Consider the following 22,065-nt stretch of genomic DNA (forward strand, 5'->3'; position numbering starts at 1 on the left):
CTCTGCCAGGCCCCTGGTGGAGCCCCAGCTCCACTTCACAGGACAGGGGGCTGCACAGTGTGAAACAGGCTTGATGTCGCTGGGCCGGGGAAACAGACAGATAGCAGGAGAGCGGCAGAGAGGGAAAGGGCTGGCGAGGGTGGGACACCATTAGGGTTGCTTTTCTGTTTGTTTACGAGTTCTGTAAGAGAACCATGCATGTTGGCAGACTATTTGCCAGGAAGCTCATTGATGACAAGTATGCAAAGGTTATTATCTAATTATCTGTAAGAAATAAATATATATATATATATATGATATATTATATATAAATAATATTATATCATTTATTATATATACAAATATGAATAATATAATCATTAAAAAGCGACTGTCTTTTACTATTATGTACCTTACCACTATCAAGTTTCAACTTTCTTTAATAGTTGTCATACAGAAGTACAGAATACTTTTATACAAAATGCTTCTTACTGTTACGCTCCAGAGACTGTGCAAGACAAGATAAGTATGAAATAAAATAACATAGTATAGCATGTAAATTAGAAGTAAAAAAAAAAAGAAAAAAAAAATGAGGTCACAGTGTTCAGTATAGACATATGTACAATGTTCGATGCAGAATAGACATAATGAGTTACCATATAATATACACTACTGTGCAGTGTACTAATACAATACTATATAGTGCAAGGCAGAAATGGGATGAGGTGCATCTACTATGTACTATGTTACTATCCTTATTGTAACTGAGGGGTACAATTCCCTGACTGTATTGTTAGATATGATACTTACTACCACTACCTCTTGTACTTTAGACTCTGGCCACCCAGTACTAGGCATAAATAATTATGGTAAACACTCCCACGTAGATGAAACGATCCAACACAAATGTACCAAGTCGAAAGTCTGCGTTTAATAATAATTAATACATAGCAAAAGGTATGTAGAGCAATCACTTAATTACATTTATGATTTGAAATAGGATGCACTTTTATGGCAAATGAGTATTCGTTGGTATATCAATAGAGAACGTCCAATCTCTGGTGGCGCAGGCGGTAAATATACAACCTGGAATATTTAAGGAATAATAGCAATGATACTTTAATGATTATAGAACTGGATACACTAGGGGGGAATTCCGGTCGCTTGTAAGACAACTGGAGAAGGGGGGGGGGGGTAGAGTCTGGCTGTATCCGTCTGGCCGAGGGTATCCTGGGAGAACCCACGGTTGTGCGGCTCGGTGCCTCAGCGATCCTCGATCCACAGATGAAAGCAGTTGGACTCTCTGTGGGCCGGCTTCCTCCGGTCCACGATGGAGAGACGTGAAGCGACCTCGTCGTGTAGAGCGTCTCCTCACCTGTCGTCCTCTCCGGGGGGGGGGTTTCCAACACACGGCAGTGTTGGTCTTTATCCATAGAATAATCACTGTATACAAAGCATAATCCGTGCCTGGGAAGGCGGGCTGTCGTCGGTAGAATAATCCGGTATGCAGGTCCACTCGCTCGTCGGCTCTGGGGCTCCTCGGGTGCAGCCTCACATGGGGTCGGCCACCCTGGATAAGCAGCCAGTTCTACCCGAAACGATGGGGGTACTGACTACGATAGTATTCTCACCGCACGAAGCACTACATATGAATAGACTATTATTAGCTTAATAGACTACGTCCAACTCGACGATATAATGCCAAATATGACTATTCAAATATTAATATACACGATGTCTCAATACCGATGGTAGGCCGAACTTGGCCTTACTCCCACACGTGGCGTCGCGGGGAGGCTTTACGTCTGTCACTCTATTGGAGGGTAAGAAACTGGACTAAAAGGAAAGTCCTACTTTAGTAGCGCAGTATATATACGCACTATGAACAAATAGTACCATTAGTGGTGCGGTAGCCAGATTCCTACGCGGAACTAGGACTTGTTCGTACATGTTGAGCGGTACGTTTGAACTGGGTCTGGGGGGTATGGCAGCCTGGCACCAAGGTCTCGACCAATAGTAGAATGGAGACTATTATGGGATGTTCAGTAGGCTAGAATGGATATTCAATGCATATTGTACAAGGAATATACAAGGGATATCAGGGAATATTAGAGAATATACAAATACAATTAAATATATATATATAAATAAATATATATATTCGGTTTAATCTGGCCCTTCACAACAGCCACCCCCTGATTGGTCCCAGACCTAATCAGTTAAGCAGAGACAGATTAATCGCGTTGTCTATTTACACATAAGGGTTTGCTGTAGGGGTCAGTCAACTTCACAAAGTCATAGGGTTATAGGGTCATGGTCATCATCGATTGTGTCTGGGAGTCGGGGCAGTTCTATGAGCCTCGCCACGGGACGGGTGTAAGTGCGACCCTGGACAAGCACTTCAGCTGCTCGGACCTTGTTGTCGGCACCGGTGATCACTTTGCTTACGCGGCCGGCCGGCCACATAGCTCTGGCAGTGATTGATCAATAATCATGACGACTGTTCCTTCTGTCAAATTGTCTCTCTCCTTTACCCACTTCTGGCGGGTCTGTAGAGACGGTAGGTAGTGCAGTAGGAATGTCCTTTGTTGTGCACTCTCTATGGTAGTGCAATCATCTATGTTGGGGTCTGCGGAGATAACAGTGCTCAATCCACAGAACATAGGTTTCTTATTCTCAGCCTCCTCTTGACTTGCTTCCCTCGGGATAGGCGTGGGCCACTCTCCTTCCGGGAGCTTTAGGAATGCTGGGCCGTCACTGTAGACATTGCGACGGGTGAGGTCATCTAGGGGCATTCCCCGGGTGATGACGTCAGCTGGGTTCTGTTTTGTATCAACGTAGCGCCACTCTGTTTCTCCGGTTAACTCTTCGGTTAAGTCTTGAATCTCGGTGACTCTGACTCCCACGAAGACTTTGTACTTGCATGAGTCCGATTTGATCCAGGCGAGTACTGTCATGGAATCTGACCACAGGATTGTTCTAGACACCGGTATGGTGAGCTCACGTTGGATGAGCGTGGCTAGGTGCGCTCCGGCTAGGGCTGCGCAGAGCTCTAGACGTGGGATAGATTGTTGCTTGCGTGGGGCTATTCTCGAGCGGGCGAGGACAAATGCTGTGTAGATCTCTCCCCCCTCTTCTTGGGCCCGCAAGTAGGCTACTGATCCGTATGCGACCTCTGAGGCGTCACTGAAGACGTGTAAGTCCATTTTACGTGTCTCTGGCCTCACCGTGGGTGGGAAGTAGCTTCGGCGCATATTAACGCCTGGGAGTGAGTGGAGCTCCATCTCCCACTCTCTCCAGGTGGATGCAAGGTGTGCGGGAATGGGGTCGTCCCAGCCCTGGTCCTTGTCCCACAATGCTCGTACAATCATGTTTGCCCTGGTGGTGTACGGTAGAATACATCCTAGCGGGTCATATTGTCGGGCGAGTGTTGTGTACACACTCCGTCTGGTGGTCGGCGCCGCCGCCGGCCTTCCCTGCTCCGTAGTCAGGGGCTTGTGTCTGTAGTGAAGCGAATCTGTTTTGAATCGCCACACCAATCCCAGGGTCATCTCCTGGGCTTCTCCCGGGATTGTAGCCATCCAGGTCTCGCTGCTGGCTGCCTTGTCCTCGGAGGAGAGGCTGCGCAGTACTTGCGGATCGCTGCTGGCCCACTGCCTGAGATCAAAGCCGCCTTTGATCAATGAGGCGCGGAGTTTAATCAGGAGAGCCTCGGCTTCTTCCTGGGTTGAAAGGCTTTGTAGACAGTTGTCTACGTAGAAGCTGTTCTTTACGCTGTGTCGGACCTCTTCGTCCGCTGCTGGGTCCTCTGCTACATGTTTCTGTAGTGCAAATGTAGCACAGCAGGGGCTGCACGTCGTTCCGAAGGGGAGGACTTCCCATTGGTAGATGGCTGGGTGCTCATCTCCTGGCTTCTCTCTCCATAGGAACCGTAACAGGGGCTTGTCCTCCTCTACTAATCTCACCTGCAGGAACATTCCTTTAATGTCCCCGCTGATGGCCACCTTTTCCTGGCGGAAGCGGAGTAGAACGCCGAGTAGGGAGGGGCCGAGTGTGGGACCGGGCAGTAACTCTTTATTCAGATTTTGGGATCCGATCTGGTAGCTGCAGTTAAATACTATGCGGTCTTTACCGTTGTGATGGACCTTGTGGTGAGGCACGTACCACGATTCAGTGGTCTGGTCAGCCTCTTTAATGTCCATCTTTGTGACGTGTCCCGCTGTGATGAGCTTCTCAATCTCGGCGCGGTATACACTCTCTTGGGCGGGGTTCTTGGCTAAGCGCCGCTCCGTGTTCAGCAGGTACCGTTCTGTGGCGTCTGTCTTGGCGTGGAAAGTAGGCATTCCTTCTCGCCGCAGGAGTGGCGTGGCGTATCTCAACACGCCGTTGACCGGGACTCTCTTGGTCCCTGTCTCGAGGAGGTGAATGGCGTAAATGTCATCTTTAGAGCGAATGTCTTTCTTTCCGTTCTTAAAGGGCATTTGTTCCAAGGTCCATAGCCGCTCTACGTGTTGCAGGAGTGCGGTTTCTCCCTCTGTGACTCGGGAGTGGAGACATCTAGTGGCTGTACTTCGGTTGAGAGATTTGGCGAGCGGGCCTTGGAGAGTCCATCCCAAACGGGTCTCGACTGCTGCAGGACAGCCTCGGGGTCCGGTATGAACCCGGTCTATCGGGACAATGAGGTCTGCATGGTCGGAGCCTATCAACAGGGTCGGCATAGCATTGTCTATGAGCGGGATCGGTAACTTGCGCAGATGTGCATATTTCTCCATCAGCTTGGCGACGGGGTATGTGTACCGCGACAGTCCTATTTCTTGGCTGGTGAAAGCGTCTGTAATCTGGTACCGTCGCTCAGGCTGGCCGCTTGCTGCGATAGAGAATGAGACATTCTCGCCCTTTATCGTCTTCAAATCTCGTCTTATTGTCCGAATTGTCATTTGGGTTTCGCTTCCCCGCAGCCCTAGCTGGGCCGCAGCGGAGGCGAGCAGAAGGGTCTTCTCTGACCCGTCATCGAGGACGGCGTAAGTGTCCAGGACTTTATTCTGGTAGCTTAGTGTCACACGCACTACTTTTAGGAGTACTCGGGCTCCACTGCTGCTGGCGGGATCGATGTACATGACGCTCGCTTTGCTGCTGGATGGTGCGGGTGAAGGGCGCCGTCTGTTACTGTCGTGAAGTATGTCCAGATGGGCTCCATCGCACTTGGTGCACCTTTTCTTTAAGCGGCATTCGGCTGCCATGTGTGAGCGTGCACAGCGAAAACAGCGCTTGTTGGACTTTATCCATTGACTTGCTTCCTCCGCGTTCAGCTTGGGGAAGGAGTCACATTGCGCTAGCCAGTGTTCTTTCTCACAGTAGGGGCACACTATCTTCCACTTCTCCATTCTGGAGGGGGTACTGTGGCTCCTGCTGCTCGGTACTGACTCCGATTGGTGCATCACAGTCACCGATCTTCTTCCATCATTTAGTCGTCTGGTTCCTTCTCTGGAGCCAGGGGTGCTCCGTCCGAATGTATCTAGCCGTAGGCTGCTGACTTCTCTCGCCAGGAAGTCTGCTAGATCGAGGAGGTTCGGTTCGGGGCCATTCGGGTCTCGCTGGTCTCTCTGCCGCCTAAAACGCTCCTGTCGAGTGGGCGGCAGCTTCTCCAAGATCCTTTCCACATTTGAGTTGGCGTAAAGTTCATGCCTCCCCTTCTCTCTCTGCGCTCCCAACATCCCTACCAGGGACTGCACTCTGATGGACAGGTCGTCCAGTGCTCGATTGTCTATTGCTGGGGGTAAGCGGTCGATGTGTCGGATCTCCTGGATCACGTAATCCCATATGCGCCCATACCTCTGGTCCAATGCTACCAGCGCTGCTGTGTATGGGGTGGTGGAAGTCGCGTAGGCGAGCGCTATATTATGTGCGCGGGGTACCTTTAAGTGCTTCAGTAGGATGGCGTATTTATGGCGTTCATCCAATACATCCACCAACATGGTCTCCAGACACATGCGGAGTTCTGTATACTGGGCCCGGTTCTCTTGGGTGAAGTCGGGTACCATAGGCGTGCCAATGTATGACGCTGACTGTGGATACATCGGCGAGCGTTGGGGGAGAGGCCTCCTAGGCGAGTCTCCTCCCGCTCCTTGGTATGGGCTGGTACCGGCAGTGTACCATGGCCCGCTTGTCCAGGTGCTGTTCCTCGGTGCGGGTCGTGCATCGTGCTCACCCGTGTATAGAGGCGGGGGTCTGTAGCGCAGCTCCGCGGGAGTATAGCCTGGGCTGTACCGGACCTCCTGGTCCGGTAGAGTACTGTGCTGTCGTCGGGCGCGGTTCTCCTCCTCTTCCTCTTCGTCTTCAGTTAGGTCATCCAGTGCTTGTAGTCTCTGGTTTAGCCTCTCCACAGGATATGCTGCTCCTTCCCGGTTGCTAGGTCTCGCTTGGACCGGTGGGGGGAGGTGGTCTGTGGGGGGTATAGACCTCGTCTGTTGGTCAAGTTCAGGGTTGTTTACTCGGCTAGGGGATGCCGCCCTGGAGGTGTGTCTAGACGAGTTCCTGGAGCCTCTGGCGGAGGGAGAGGGTGTTGTCCGTCTGATCAGCTGTTCTATTAGTTGCGCTTGCTGTCTGTCGCGCTCTGCGTCCCGTAGAGCACCAGCAGCTGCTCGCTGGCTGTCTGCTCGGTCTCGGGCCGCATTCTCTTCCATCTGAATGCGTCTTATTTCTAGACGTATATGCTCTTCTTCGCTCCGCTGCTGGATCTGCAGTCGGTCGCGTTCAGCAGCGGCGTTCAGGCTGATGAGGAAGGCCTGCTGTAGGGTCCTCTCTGCCTCGCCGGGAGAAGGCGGTTGTATAGGGGAGCCTTCCCTCGGGGTACTCCTGGCGGAGCCTTGGAGCTCTATCTCCACGGTGCTCTCCCCGTCTTCTTCCGTGCCGAGTTCTCTCTCGGTAGCGTTGTATTCCTCCCGGGACTCATCGGGGACTACTTCTTCAGTACTGGCGGGGTGTGAAGTCATGTCTGGTTCCCACTGGTCCCCACCGTGAGCTTGGTCAGTTACATTAGAACCCGTAGGGGCCTCTATGGTCGGGGTAGTCTGGGCGTTGGGGTTAGACATACTTTTACTTTCTAGTTTTACCGCGTTTACTGTTAGTAGAAGACTAGGTTGTTGACTGACAGCGTAAGCCTCTAAGTACTGAGGGAGCCGTCGTTCGCGCTGCGGGCGTTGGTTAGGAGGATCGTTTCGTGGAGTGTTCATCATAGGCCATTTCAATATTAATAACACTATATTAATATTACACTAATTACCATCCGGCTCGAAGGACCAATTGTAACTGAGGGGTACAATTCCCTGACTGTATTGTTAGATATGATACTTACTACCACTACCTCTTGTACTTTAGACTCTGGCCACCCAGTACTAGGCATAAATAATTATGGTAAACACTCCCACGTAGATGAAACGATCCAACACAAATGTACCAAGTCGAAAGTCTGCGTTTAATAATAATTAATACATAGCAAAAGGTATGTAGAGCAATCACTTAATTACATTTATGATTTGAAATAGGATGCACTTTTATGGCAAATGAGTATTCGTTGGTATATCAATAGAGAACGTCCAATCTCTGGTGGCGCAGGCGGTAAATATACAACCTGGAATATTTAAGGAATAATAGCAATGATACTTTAATGATTATAGAACTGGATACAATAGGGGGGAATTCCGGTCGCTTGTAAGACAACTGGAGAAGGGGGGGGGGGTAGAGTCTGGCTGTATCCGTCTGGCCGAGGGTATCCTGGGAGAACCCACGGTTGTGCGGCTCGGTGCCTCAGCGATCCTCGATCCACAGATGAAAGCAGTTGGACTCTCTGTGGGCCGGCTTCCTCCGGTCCACGATGGAGAGACGTGAAGCGACCTCGTCGTGTAGAGCGTCTCCTCACCTGTCGTCCTCTCCGGGGGGGGGGGTTTCCAACACACGGCAGTGTTGGTCTTTATCCATAGAATAATCACTGTATACAAAGCATAATCCGTGCCTGGGAAGGCGGGCTGTCGTCGGTAGAATAATCCGGTATGCAGGTCCACTCGCTCGTCGGCTCTGGGGCTCCTCGGGTGCAGCCTCACATGGGGTCGGCCACCCTGGATAAGCAGCCAGTTCTACCCGAAACGATGGGGGTACTGACTACGATAGTATTCTCACCGCACGAAGCACTACATATGAATAGACTATTATTAGCTTAATAGACTACGTCCAACTCGACGATATAATGCCAAATATGACTATTCAAATATTAATATACACGATGTCTCAATACCGATGGTAGGCCGAACTTGGCCTTACTCCCACACGTGGCGTCGCGGGGAGGCTTTACGTCTGTCACTCTATTGGAGGGTAAGAAACTGGACTAAAAGGAAAGTCCTACTTTAGTAGCGCAGTATATATACGCACTATGAACAAATAGTACCATTAGTGGTGCGGTAGCCAGATTCCTACGCGGAACTAGGACTTGTTCGTACATGTTGAGCGGTACGTTTGAACTGGGTCTGGGGGGTATGGCAGCCTGGCACCAAGGTCTCGACCAATAGTAGAATGGAGACTATTATGGGATGTTCAGTAGGCTAGAATGGATATTCAATGCATATTGTACAAGGAATATACAAGGGATATCAGGGAATATTAGAGAATATACAAATACAATTAAATATATATATAAATAAATATATATATTCGGTTTAATCTGGCCCTTCACAACACTTATACTACCTATCATGCTAATAAGTCTATACTACTATGCATTGAGAGTGTAACACTGACACTGATGAACAACGCCACTTACCCTTAGACCCCTCCTGCCGACTTGTTGTTCACAATTTGTTAGTCGCTTAGGATAAAAGCGTCAGCTAAATGACTAAATGTAAATGTAAATGTAATGTTAATGCCGGCACCAAGACAGCACTATACATACCGCGCTTGAGTTTACATCCGCCCTGCCTGATGAGGTCAAGACGTTGATTTAGATGGATTTAGATTAAAGTAATTGTGTCAACTCAGAGCCTTATTCACTAATCATTCTTTACATGAGGATACTCCATTAACAGAGGACTCTTGTCCATGCTAACACTGGTGGGTTTTCAGGGATATTGTGTTGCAGAAGAATGATGAACCTGCATTCGGTTTTGGCAGATGCTATTAGCACCCAGGTGTCCTTAGCGAACAATGCTATTTGCACCCGTGGTGGAATAGCCAATGTGGTTATTTACCCCAGGTGTAAATAGCATGGCAGAGTGAGACAAGCACCCAGGTGTATATAGCATGGCAGAGTGAGACAAGCACCCAGGTGTATATAGCATGGCAGAGTGAGACAAGCACCCAGGTGTATATAGCATGGCAGAGTGAGACAAGCACCCAGGTGTAAATAGCATGGCAGAGTGAGACAAGCACCCAGGTGTATATAGCATGGCAGAGTGAGACAAGCACCCAGGTGTATATAGTACAGCAGAGTGAGACAAGCACCCAGGTGTATATAGCATGGCAGAGTGAGACAAGCACCCAGGTGTATATAGTACAGCAGAGTGAGACAAGCACCCAGGTGTATATAGCATGGCAGAGTGAGACAAGCACCCAGGTGTATATAGTACAGCAGAGTGAGACAAGCACCCAGGTGTATATAGTACAGCAGAGTGAGACAAGCACCCAGGTGTAAATAGCATGGCAGAGTGAGACAAGCACCCAGGTGTATATAGCATGGCAGAGTGAGACAAGCACCCAGGTGTAAATAGCATGGCAGAGTGAGACAAGCACCCAGGTGTATATAGCATGGCAGAGTGAGACAAGCACCCAGGTGTATATAGCATGGCAGAGTGAGACAAGCACCCAGGTGTAAATAGTACAGCAGAGTGAGACAAGCACCCAGGTGTATATAGTACAGCAGAGTGAGACAAGCACCCAGATGTATATAGTACAGCAGAGTGAGACAAGCACCCATGTGTATATAGTACAGCAGAGTGAGACAAGCACCCAGGTGTATATAGCATGGCAGAGTGAGACAAGCACCCAGGTGTATATAGTACAGCAGAGTGAGACAAGCACCCAGGTGTATATAGCATGGCAGAGTGAGACAAGCACCCATGTGTATATAGTACAGCAGAGTGAGACAAGCACCCAGGTGTATATAGTACAGCAGAGTGAGACAAGCACCCAGGTGTATATAGTACAGCAGAGTGAGACAAGCACCCAGGTGTAAATAGCATGGCAGAGTGAGACAAGCACCCAGGTGTATATAGCATGGCAGAGTGAGACAAGCACCCAGGTGTATATAGCATGGCAGAGTGAGACAAGCACCCAGGTGTATATAGCATGGCAGAGTGAGACAAGCACCCAGGTGTATATAGTACAGCAGAGTGAGACAAGCACCCAGGTGTATATAGCATGGCAGAGTGAGACAAGCACCCAGGTGTATATAGCATGGCAGAGTGAGACAAGCACCCAGGTGTATATAGCATGGCAGAGTGAGACAAGCACCCAGGTGTATATAGTACAGCAGAGTGAGACAAGCACCCAGGTGTATATAGCATGGCAGAGTGAGACAAGCACCCAGGTGTATATAGTACAGCAGAGTGAGACAAGCACCCAGGTGTATATAGCATGGCAGAGTGAGACAAGCACCCAGGTGTATATAGCATGGCAGAGTGAGACAAGCACCCAGGTGTATATAGTACAGCAGAGTGAGACAAGCACCCAGGTGTATATAGCATGGCAGAGTGAGACAAGCACCCAGGTGTAAATAGCATGGCAGAGTGAGACAAGCACCCAGGTGTAAATAGCATGGCAGAGTGAGACAAGCACCCAGGTGTAAATAGCATGGCAGAGTGAGACAAGCACCCATGTGTATATAGCATGGCAGAGTGAGACAAGCACCCAGGTGTATATAGTACAGCAGAGTGAGACAAGCACCCAGGTGTATATAGCATGGCAGAGTGAGACAAGCACCCAGGTGTATATAGTACAGCAGAGTGAGACAAGCACCCAGGTGTATATAGTACAGCAGAGTGAGACAAGCACCGAGGTGTATATAGCATGGCAGAGTGAGACAAGCACCCATGTGTATATAGTACAGCAGAGTGAGACAAGCACCCAGGTGTATATAGTACAGCAGAGTGAGACAAGCACCCAGGTGTATATAGCATGGCAGAGTGAGACAAGCACCCAGGTGTATATAGCATGGCAGAGTGAGACAAGCACCCAGGTGTAAATAGTACAGCAGAGTGAGACAAGCACCCAGGTGTATATAGTACAGCAGAGTGAGACAAGCACCCAGGTGTATATAGTACAGCAGAGTGAGACAAGCACCCAGGTGTATATAGTACAGCAGAGTGAGTCAAGCACCCAGGTGTATATAGTACAGCAGAGTGAGACAAGCACCCAGGTGTATATAGCATGGCAGAGTGAGACAAGCACCCAGGTGTATATAGTACAGCAGAGTGAGACAAGCACCCAGGTGTATATAGTACAGCAGAGTGAGACAAGCACCCAGGTGTATATAGTACAGCAGAGTGAGACAAGCACCCAGGTGTATATAGCATGTCAGAGTGAGACAAGCACCCAGGTGTATATAGTACAGCAGAGTGAGACAAGCACCCAGGTGTATATAGTACAGCAGAGTGAGTGGGTGAAAGTTTGGTTTTCCATGTTCCACTCAGGGGTGATGTAGTGTGCAGTAACTAATTGTACCTGTAGGGCTGTCAACGAATATAATATATTGAAATGAATAATTGACTTGTAAAAAAAAAAGAAAAAAAAAAGTATATTAGATTGTGAAAAAAACAGCCCCCGGTGGGCGGTCGTTAGTGGTTAACATACCGTTGTATTCGTTCGGTACACAGCCGTACTGAACCTAATGTCCAGTACTGAAACGGTTCGGTATGGATACATGTACCTTTACACCCGTAATATATATGTATCCACCTGTCTGTATTTACCTGCATACAATCCTTTTTACATACCTGTAGATACTATTTCTATACCTGTACATATCCATTACCTACTTACTACTGTACCATAGTGTCTTTATACATGTATCTCTGTAAATAATACTAATATAACTCTGTACATTGTGACATTGTCACCTTAAACTTCGATGCCCCGAGGGAGTTTCGAACCCGGGTCTCCCACGCCGCGGGCAACAGCACAGACCACTATACCAAGAAGTTAACTCACTGCTTTGTAACGTGTCTATGTGTCTTTTTTTGAGGATGAGAGTGAGTTTAACCCATAGCACCACTACTCACCCCAGTCACTTCACAACATCTGAAGTCCTTCGTGACTGGGCTTCGCGGTACCATCCGTTACACTCACCCTTCTTAAACGCACTCCACTCCACCCAAGGCATCCGGGTCAGTCGGCACCAATGTAACAGTTGTGACATCATCACCTTAACCTCTTAAGCCAGGAGCCCTATTTTCTGAAAATCCGCCTAAAATACATACATTCCAAAAGTAAATGGAATATTGCTCCACTTCTACATGGTCCATTTGCATATTCTTGGTATCTAGGGACATCTATGGACCTCAGTGAATGTATTCCCAGTGTCAGAAATATTGTGTCTATTACTAGGCTTGCTTAAATTGTGATGAAACAAAGGAGAATATGAATTATGATTTTTCTTTGCCTCTTTGACATTGAATAACACCATGCTAATAATGACCAGACACGAAGAACTGCCACTGATCTCGTTCAGTACCTTTTTGGGATCATGTGTAAAAAAAATCTAAGGAAATTAATAAAGGGAAGATGATTAAACAGAAGGTTCTGTAGATACAGTACTCAATTATCCCATACGGACCAATGCAATTTGAAATAGTATTATAGAATATAGAATAGCAGGCTTATAAATTACCTTATTAATGCCAATTCGCACATTTATATTTATACATATATTATCTTTCAAATGGCCGAGTTCAATTTGGATTTAGTATCATCAGGCGTGCATAAGAACAGATAATGTAATCTACTGTACTTTTTTTTTTTAATTTTGATCAGGGTTCAAACGTTTTATTTTGTATCCACTTTTTCTCCTCCTGTTTTTCTGTGTTTTTCTCCCATCCCAATTTTTTGTCGTTATGACAATTCCCCCCCTCCATTTCCTGGTCGTTGCTCGCATGTGCCCCCCACTGGTCGGTCTAGGGAGCCCTGAAGTCTATCAGATGCTTCCTCCGAGACATAGGAGACAGCCAGCAGCATCTTTTTTCACCTGCCAGCGCGGACTCTCATTGGTGAGGTGTAACGTGTGGGAGGTCACACTACCCTCACCATCTCCCTTCCTCACTGTGCAGGCGCCCTGACTGACCTGTAGTAGTCGCTGTTTACAATGACCAGAATACCACCCCACCGGCTTCCCTCCCGCTGACTCTGCCAATTGAGCCAGTATGACGGCAGGCCAAGCCGGAGGCAACGCTGACAGCCAGATTCGATACCAAGTTTCTCTCGTGTTGGTGATGAGCGCTTAGTCCGCTGCGCCACCCAGCCGCCCAGGGTTCAAACTGATGTAAACAAGACGAAAGTCTTTCTCTGGTCTGCATCCCCTTACCAATTATATGTATTGAGCTGTATTGTACTGTACCCATTCTGCAATCTGTTAATAAAGTTTTCAATTCAATTCAATTCAATTGAAACTAATTTCAAATCTAATTGTTGCTACATGCTAAAAATAGGGAAGAGAAACGAACTATGCTCCAAAATAATGCAATAACCTTAAGTGTTGTGGTTTATTATCCCGAATAATAAGAGATATTAAAAAAATGCATACAGCGGTATGACGCTTGAAACCCCATAGAAGCTTTCAGGAAGTGTAGTTCTGAAAAATTCCAACGCTGATCGACAGCTAGCGATGTCCTTCACAAAATGGCCACAAAAGAAACTACAATTCCCATGGTTCAAAGTTTTCCAAAATGGTCGCCTCTCGCAAAATAACCCTGACCAAAACTAAATGAAAATCTATCTAATAACACTTTAACCTATTGCTAAACTAACGTATTGATGATAATATACATTATAAATGCTGTTGTGACATGGTTATGATGTTTATACTTGAATACGTTTGAAAATAAAAACAATACTTTTGTAGAACAGTCTGGAGATATTGATTTATGACATGATGTCATTTGCGGTCCACCGCACAGACCGCACAGACGGAAGACGTTAAGAGGTTAAACTTCGATGCCCCGAGGGAGTTTCGAACCCAGGTCTTCCACGCCGCGGGCAACAGCACAGACAGCTATACCAAGAAGTGAACTTGCTGCTTTGTAACGTGTCTATGTGTCTTTTTTTGAGGATGAGAGTGAGTTTAACCCATAGCACCGCTACTCACCCCAGTCACTTCACAACATCTGAAGTCCTTCGTGACTGCGCTTTGCAGTACCATCTGTTACACTCACCCTCCTTAAACTCACTCCACTCCACCCAAGGCATCCGGGTCAGTTGGCACCAATGTAACGGTTGTGACATCATCAACTTAAACTTCGATGCCCTGAGGGAGTTTCGAACCCGGGTCTCCCACGCCACGGGCAACAGCACAGACCGCTAAACCAAGAGGTAAATTCACTGCTTTGTAACGTGTATATGTCTTTTGAGGATGAGAGTGAGTCAGTCACTTCACAACATCTGAAGTCCTTTGAGTGATTGATTGATTGATTGAAAACTTTATTAAAGATTGCAGAATGGGTACAGTACAGTACAGCTCAATACATACAATTGTTAAGGGGATGCAGACCATGCAGAGAAAGACTTTCGTCTTGTTTACATCAGGGTCCCCCATTTTCAATTCATCATAACATATATATATACAGATAGACAGTACTGCTACATCTATACATTTATGACATACCAGATTTGCAAATACAGTACTGTTTGTGATACAAAAAGTGTCCAGAAAAGAGTGTATATACATTTGACGTAGAAACTGTACATTGGAGGAGGTTGGGTAGGTGGGGTGGGGTTGGGTGGGGGGGTGGGGGGGGACTGTACATTGGAGGGGGGGGGGGGACTGTACATTTGAGGGGGGGGTTGGGTAGGGGGTGGGTGGGGGACACTGTACACTGTACATTGGAATACTGACAAAGCCATACTTGGTAATTTACTGTACAACTGGGTTAGGACATTTGTGGGGGCCAGTTTCGAATTGCAGTCTCCCGTAGGTGTTCTTTGAGAGTGTTTTTGAAAGTGGGTAGTGATTCACATTCCTTTACAGCTTTGGGTAGGGCATTCCACATTGATGTGGCATAATTGCGAAACGTGTTTAGTCCCTTGTTTGAGCCGAATCTGGGTTTAACATGATTTGTGGAGCTCCCTCTGGTGTTGTGATTGTGGTATTCAATGACCTTTGGGAAATATTTTGATATGTACATGGGTACCTTGGTCGTGTAGTGTATCTTGTAGACCAGGCCCATTGCAAGTTGCTGTACTCTGTCGTCTACTCTAAGCCATCCTAGGATGTCAAAGTGGGCAGGGGTGAGGTGGGTTCTAGGAGTCAGGTCAAGCAGTAGTCTGACTAGTTTGTTTTGAGATGTTTGTAATTTGGTTTTTAGTGCCTTTGAGGTGCTTTGGTACCATGAGGTGCAAGCATAGTCGTAGTACCCTTGAATGAGTGCTCCTGCCAGAGTCTTCAGGGTATTCTTGTTTACCAGAGAGGAGATCCGGTACAAGAATCAAGTTCGTTGGTTGACTTTTTTTATTACATTGGATGCCATTTTGTCACAGGAAAGATTAGCCTCTAGGATGGAACCCAGGTAGGTAATTTCATCTTTCCTTGTGACAATATTGTCACCCACTGTAACTGAGAAGCCGTCGGTCTTGCTGAGTTTGTTATTTGAACCGAAGAGAATGGACTCTGTTTTGCCCATGTGTAATGATAGTTTGTTATTGGCGAGCCATATGCAGATTTTGCCTAGTTCCGAGCTGAGTTTTTTTTTCGTGGCTGCGCTTCGTGGTACCATCTGTTACACATACATCTGATTAGCACTATTGCTCAGTAGTACTAATTTATATAGTTTACAGTATATCCAGTCAACATCAACTGTACATTGTATATTGCTATTGCACTAATACATTTGAACTTATTTTCGTTGTACTGTACTTGTGCTGTATAAGGACAATACATTTGAATAGAATCTAATCTAATCTAATGTTGGTGATACAAGAATCTGAGATTAATATATTGTTGCATGTGTTATAAGGATGAGAATGTCTGATCAATGCCGATTGCAAGGAAACTATAAACGAAGGAAGGGTCATCACGTCACTGTGTAGCATTGGTGCCAATGTGGCAACTTTCAGTTCGGCCAACATTGAGTTGAATGGGATCAGCCATCTTTTAAACAAGTTATTACCTCAGATGTCAGAATCATCAGCAATTCGTTGCATTGTTAACTAGTTAACATTTGATATTGTTACGAACTGGCTCAAGCTCGAAACAAGAATGGGGAGACACAGGCACAGTTTAAGAAATAACAAAATATTTATTTAAACTAGACTAGTCAGCAGCCAATGTCAGTGTGTGTGCAATGTGTGGATGAGGTGTATGTGCAGCACAGAGTGTTGTAAGTGCAAAACCAAAGAACCAAACAAAGAATCAACCAAACCAAATATGTGGGGAGTTCGCCACCAGAGCAGAGGCAGCCTCTCTCTATTAACCTGCCTGGGACACACCGGCCCAGGTGTGCCCCAATTAACCTGACAAGCCTTCCCCAGCTAAGACAACACAATGCGGGGGAGGGTCGTGACAATATATTGATTGATTTATATTTTGTTAGATAACTTGTATATTCTCCATCTCCCATAGGCTTCAATAGAACTGGCACCAAAATCTGGCACCAAGCAGAGCATAGAACACTGACATATGACCATTCCTTCTTTTATAGTTTCCTTGGCCGAGTACAGGATGTTGATTCGATAGACAAGCTACAGCTCACCGGAATGTTAAATTACCTCAATATACAATATCAAAATCCTGCTTCACCCCTTTATGCTAATATATCATAATTTACATGATATTATATCAAGTGTTTATCGTTATTCAATAGAGTGAATGAGCAAAATTTAGCAGACTAAGACTAAGTGAATTCATAAATACGCTCAACCTTCAGTCATTCAGTCGTTTGCTGAATTGCATGGGGCTGAAAACCAAAGCCTTCCAGTTCCAACTGGCACAGAGTTTACTCAAAAAACAGCCATGAAACTCGATGAATGCCTTCCAGCGGGCGCTGGCCTGCCGGCCTAGAGTGCTTTTCTTCCAGGGGAGTTGTTCTTGTTCTTACAGGTGCTTGACAACAGGGCAGGGGGGGGCGGATAAGGATACAACAAGGGCTGAGCCGCTGTAAGCAGGTAGCCTGTACGACAACAATGAGATTAGCGGCAGATTGATCCTGGCTTTGTGCGCTTGTTTGGCCAGTTTACAGAGCCACCGTTTTATTGTGTGGAAATTGGACGGAAATGTGTTCTCGATTCGCAACCGCTTTGAATTATATTTGGGTTTATGTGTGGATATCTTTGTGTGTGTGTGTGTACCCATGTGTGTACCTGTACCCTATGTGTCTGTGTATGTATGTATGCTTGTGGCGTGCATATGCGTGTCTGTGTGTGTATATCTGTGCGTGTGCGTACCCATGTGTATATGTGAGTGTGTGTGTGTGTGTGCGTGTGCGTGTGCGTGTGCGTGTGCGTGTGCGTGTGTGTGTGTGTGTGTGTGTACTTTGTACGTTTCCGTATACCCAAACCTAGATCTCAGCCTTGGCTTGATGAGAACACCAGATATTTAAGGAGACTGTGCAGACAAGCCGAGCGCAGGTGGAAACACAACAAACTGCAGATCCACTATGAGATCCTTAAAGATCACCTCAAACATTATCAAGAGGCAGTTAAGGTGGCGAGAGAACTTCTCAGAAGTAATTGCCAAAAATAACTTTTTTCTACCATTAACTCTTTCACCTCCCCTCCACCCGCCCCCTGCCCTGATGCTTCCCCCTCTAAATGTGAAGAATTCCTAAACGTCTTCATCAGGAACCACCCTGCTCTCTTCAATAATTACAGGCCCATATCCAAACTACCCTTCCTATCTAAGATTTTAGAAAAGGCTGTCCTGGCACAACTCCTCCCCTTCCTACATCACAACAGCCTCCTAGACAAATTCCAGTCAGGTTTCAAGGCAGGCCACAGCACTGAGACAGCGCTAGTCAAAATCTACAATGACCTGCTTCTCACCATCGACTCAGGTAGCTGTGCCATGCTCCTCCTCCTGGACCTCTCCGCCACGTTAGACACGGTCAACCATTCCACCCTGGTCGATCGTCTCGAACACAGGCTCGGTCTGCCCTAAACTGGTTCACATCCTACTTGAGCGATCGCTCCTTTTCGGTCAGTTTGGGTGGACACTCCTCCCCCATGTGTCCTACTAATCACCACAAAGTACCCCAAAATACACCAAAGTACCCCAAAATACCATAAAGTACCCCAGAATACCCCAAAATACCCCAAAGTATACCCCAAAATACCCCAAAGTACCACAGACCACCTCAAAGTACCCCAAAGTATACCCTAAAATACCACAAAGTATCACGAAATATCCCAAAGAACCTCAAAGTTCCCCAAAGTATACCTCAATACCACAAAATACTGGCTCAGAGGTAGAGCAGGTCAACTAATGATCATATTTTCAATGGTTTGGTCAGTGGTTTGAATCCCAGCTCCTTCTGTTCACATACCGAAGTGTTCTGGGGCAAGACACTGAACCCCAAATTGCTCCCAATGAGCAGGCTAGCACCTTGCATGGCATCTGGCTGCCATTGCTCTGTGAGTGCATGTGTGAATTGGTGAAGGAGAGGCAATTATAGAGCGGAGATCATTTAGTTTGCCCCCCCCCCCCCCCTCCCACAAAACACTCTCCAATAGCCTATAGGACAACTCTCCACCCAGCTCAAGCCCCACAGCAAGGGCCTGGGTGTCATTTTCTATCCAGAGCTCAAATTCGACCACCAGGTAAATGCCGTTGTAAAATCATGCTTTTTTCCAACTCCGCAACATCACACAAATAAAACCAATCCTTTCACCCATTGATCTGGAAAGAGTAATCCATGCATTCATCACATCACACCTTGACTACTGCAATGCCCTCTACACCGGCATTAGTTAAGCAGCCGTGTCCCGCCTTCAAATGGTACAACACTCGGCAGCTAGGTTCCTTACCAGGCACCAGAAAGAGAGAAAACATTTTCACTAGTCCTAGCCTCCCCACACTGGCTCCCAGTCCCACTTAGAATAGATTTCAAAATCCTCCTGACCTTTAAGGCACTATCGGGTGCAGCACCCCCTGTACATCACAGAGCTCATAACCCCCTACTCAGCACCCAGGTCACTAAGATCCTCCAATCAGGCTCGGCTGGTCCCCCCCCCCCCCCCCCCCCCCCCCCCCCGCACCAGACTAAAAAAGAAAGGCGATCACTCTTTTAAGGCCGTGGCCCCCAAGCTGTGGAACCAGCTACCCCTGGAGATCAGAACTGCCCACTTGCTGGAGACATTTAAGTCCCCACTAAAACTCACTTTTACTCCCTAGCCTTCAATAAACCCTGATTTTCCCACACCCTAACTCACACACTCCCATGCAATTTTATCCTGCCCCTTCCCCCTTGTATCTGTTCTTGTGTTCTTCTGCCCCCTGTGTGCTATATTGTACTTTTGTGCTACTCTATCCGTGTGTTGGCTTACTGTTGTCTTATTCTCTGATTGTACTGTCTTGTCCTGCTCTGCCTTTTTGTAATTTTGCATTATGAATTATTATGCTTTGACTGTACAGCACTTTGGTTGGCTCCTTAGTTTTTTTAAACATGTTTTATAAATAAATTACTTGACTTGACTACCCATGGGTACGTGTGAGCAGGGGCGTAGCTGTAGATTGTGGGCCCCATGAAAATAATGTATCTGTAGGCCCCCAGTGAATGCGAGCGCACCGTAAAAAAAGAATTTGGCCATTTATTTATTGATGAAAACGCATAATATGGTTTTTACTAGGGATGCCCCGATCGATCTGGCCACCGATCGTTATCGGGCCCGATATTCAGTATAAATATGCGATCGGGGAATTCCGATAATGAGTCATATTCGCCGATCGCGGAAACTGATCAAGTGGATATCTCACTCGCGATTGTCTCAGACGCACAGGACCTGCAAACTGCTCCTCCTCCCTAGCCCCCGCCCGCACCCGTGTAGAGTTTGTAAACACAGAGGAGGCGGCTCCTCTGCTGAGTCTAGATAGTGCATTCGACCTGAGCTAACGTTAGCTACCTAGCTATCGTTACTGTTTTATTTTTCGCCGATCGTCAAAACAGATCTCACTCGCTGAGTTCTGTCTCAGACACCGGGAGCTGCACACAGTGCTGCGCGTCTTCTGCTCCTCCTCCAGCTCCTCCCGCACGCATGTAAACACGGGTCTAGTCTAGTCTAGTGGGACGGGACCTCCATGAGCTAACGTTAGCTACCGCTACACAAATGACCCCAGTCAACTATTCACTTTTAGTTTAATACATGATGAGGCATTGTCTAACTGAACGGTATCTAGCCGGCTAGCTACTGATAGCTCCTGATATCAACAAATGCTCCAGCAATAGTCTAGTTATCTAGTACTAGTGTATGTTACCTCTGTTAGCTCACGTTAGCTTAGCTCACTGTTCAAAACGAAATGTCCCATTCAACTAAAATAGTTCACTGAGGCGTTGTCTTAACGTTATATTTCCGGCTAGCAGTAGCTACAGACAGCTTCTGATATCAATGTCTTATAACACTCATTCGATGCATATTCGAAGCCCGGCTTGCGTCGCAGTCATTAACGGGGATAGCTGAGGGAGTAGGGTATATCTGCAGAGCCTAGGGTAAATCTGCAGAGCCGAATGTGATTTGATCAAAGCAGAGTATGTACACACAGACAGTGGAGATAGCGAGCATTTTGACTAGTTGCATGGTGGCGATGTCTCGCAGATAATACAAGTACAAGTCTAATTATATAATATATATATTTTATAAAAAAAAAAAAAAAAAAAAAAACTTTTTATATAAAATAATTTTTAATTTCTTTTTAATCAAAAAACGATCGGTATCGGATCGGTATCGGCCGATATGGCTCACGACGATCGGTGATCGGTATCGGTGGCAAAAAACGTGATCGGGGCATCCCTAGTTTTTACCTATACATTCGGATCAGCAGTTCAGCACCTGCACTGTTGGTGGGTGAGCCTAGTAAAAGGATGTCGCATTGCGTTCATCTTCAACGAATGGACCAATGCAATAGTCTACCAAAGCCCCCCCCTCTCTCTCTATATATCTCACACACACACACACACACACACACACACACACACACACACACACACACACACACACACACACACACACACACACACACACACACACACACACACACACACACACACACACACACACTTCAGGAACAAACATAGTATCAATGAGAGCATCAATAAATACACCTGAGTGTATTTGCCCCCCCCCCCCCCCCTTGGAATCATCCTAAGCTACCCCCCCCCAGCTACGCCCCTGCGTGTGAGCATGTGTGTGTGTGAATGCATGCACGTGCCGTATACTTGTGTGTGAGTGTGTATCAGTGTGCGTATGTGTGTCAGAGAGAGAGAGAGATGTACCTATGTGCACCCGGTACCAGTTCAGGTGATTAACCAGTTTGCCGATGACGATCGAGCCGGACCACTCAGACTGAGTGCTTTGCCAATTCATCTCACAGCGGCCATTGAAAAAGCTCCTATACACAACTCCAAACCGACGGAGACCCGGAGGAGAACGTAGTTAACTGGCGTTGAGGACCATTGGTGGAATGATTGTAGTGAATCAATAGGAGTAGCAGTAGGTTCAGTTAATACAGGAACACATGAACATACAGTACAGCGAGCGAGCCTAATGAAGTCTGCTCACATGTTAGGCTGTGATCACATTGGACGCCACATTGCACTCAAGCGAGTGTACATAAATACATACAGAATCACAGTGTACATAAATACATAAAGATTCTAAAGTGTACATAAAGATTCTAAAGTGCACAGG

The sequence above is a fragment of the Notolepis coatsorum genome, assembly GCF_963971535.1.
Source record: "Notolepis coatsorum genome assembly, chromosome: 3".
In the NCBI taxonomy this organism is placed as follows: domain Eukaryota; kingdom Metazoa; phylum Chordata; class Actinopteri; order Aulopiformes; family Paralepididae; genus Notolepis; species Notolepis coatsorum.